This window comes from Ceratina calcarata, unplaced genomic scaffold (assembly GCF_001652005.2).
Source record: "Ceratina calcarata isolate Rehan_Ccalc_2016 unplaced genomic scaffold, ASM165200v1 scaffold545, whole genome shotgun sequence".
NCBI classification, from domain to species: Eukaryota; Metazoa; Arthropoda; class Insecta; order Hymenoptera; family Apidae; genus Ceratina; species Ceratina calcarata.
In genome coordinates this window covers 11,796-13,194 of record NW_017176622.1, presented here as the reverse complement: position 1 = coordinate 13,194, position 1,399 = coordinate 11,796, and the positions used below count along the sequence as shown (strand labels likewise).

At 40.1% G+C, this 1,399-nt stretch overlaps 1 protein-coding gene across 1 annotated transcript in view; it reads right to left on the bottom strand.

Annotated features, from left to right (window-relative positions):
- LOC108628858 (uncharacterized) overlaps window positions 1–1,399 on the bottom strand; it is a gene marked incomplete at its 3' end in the record, with an annotated part of 3,622 nt that overhangs the window by 1,466 nt on the left and 757 nt on the right. The gene's annotated exons all lie outside the window — the stretch shown is intronic.

Genomic DNA, 1,399 nt, shown 5'->3' with positions numbered 1-1,399 from the left:
CAAGCCCGTCCGAGAGAAGAGTGAGTACACGTATTTCTTTTTAACCCTTTGCACTCGAGGCCTTTTGCGCTCGAGCGAACCAGCAACTCGAGACGATTTCGGCTATATTAGAGAACTTTAGGGGTACTTCAAATCATTTTATACCCAAAAGAACGTATACAAATAATAAAATTTTACCAATTTTTTCATTTTTATTGAATACAACAAAATCTGTTAAATATTACAGTTTGCAATTAGTTTTCGTGCCTCTCGAGTACAAAGTGTTAAATCCCCTGGCTGTACAATCGGTAACATAATAGTATCTAAAAAAAATTTTATAAAATTCTGTTGTTCTCTCAGTTAGACTTCTGAATAAAATTAAGTGGCGATTCTCAGACGTCATATGATTCGATCGAGTCAAAGTGAACATCCAACTTTTGGTTTCAATAATAATTTTCTTGTACAGCGGAAGGTACTACCTGGATTTTAGATTCATATCTCACCACGGGCCGATGAACGCTTTCAGGGGCCGGTTTATTTTCGATAATTTATGCGCGTCTGGGCGGGAAACCCGAAAAATATTGGCTCTCTTACCAGAGCCCTGGTGCTCCGCAGGAAATAATTATTCTCCCGTTGAATCCTTGTAACGGCGTAAGGCGGTGAAATTGTGCGTTCCGTTGATCCGTGAACGAGCTCGAACCGTTCGAATTGAAACGATAAATTCGCGTACGGTGTACAGACTCGAGATACCGTAATCACCGCGCTCGAAAACACTCGGCTCGCGCCGTTACTTCCAATCGCGAATAGTTATCGCGTTTCCCTTCGCTGCCGCCTTATTTCAATTACACCGGAACCATTGTTTCTCGCTCGTCCTACGTTTAAATCGTCTCAAGAATAATCAATGAATTCTTTTTTAATTACAATAGCGAGAAACCTTTAATTGGTTGAAGTAGAAAAAATATTGATTTACATCTGCTTAAGATATGCAAGTTAAATGATAACTGAAAATAAAAAGTTCTGAGAGAGAGAGAGAGAGAGAAAAGCGAGAGAGGGCTTCGCCCGGCTGGAAACGCTGCCAGGGTTAAACCATGCGTGTACAAATGAGCCCACCTACTGGATTATTTTTCCTCCCGGTTTTTTAATCCCCTTTTTTCGTTTTTACATCAATACCGCGTGCCACCGGCAATGAGCCGTTCTTCAGCTACGAGTGCCGCGTTCGCTCAACCACCGGGACGCGATAATAAACTACCACCGCCTGAATAAGCCTCGAAAGAAGAAACTATGACGAATTTCAACGCAGTACACGAAATAATTGCAATAGATGAGTGACAAATACGTTTATTAGCTTATTATTACACATTTATATGCAATTAAAAATATAATTCAAATAACAAGAAAAATATCAAAGAAATCGTTGCAC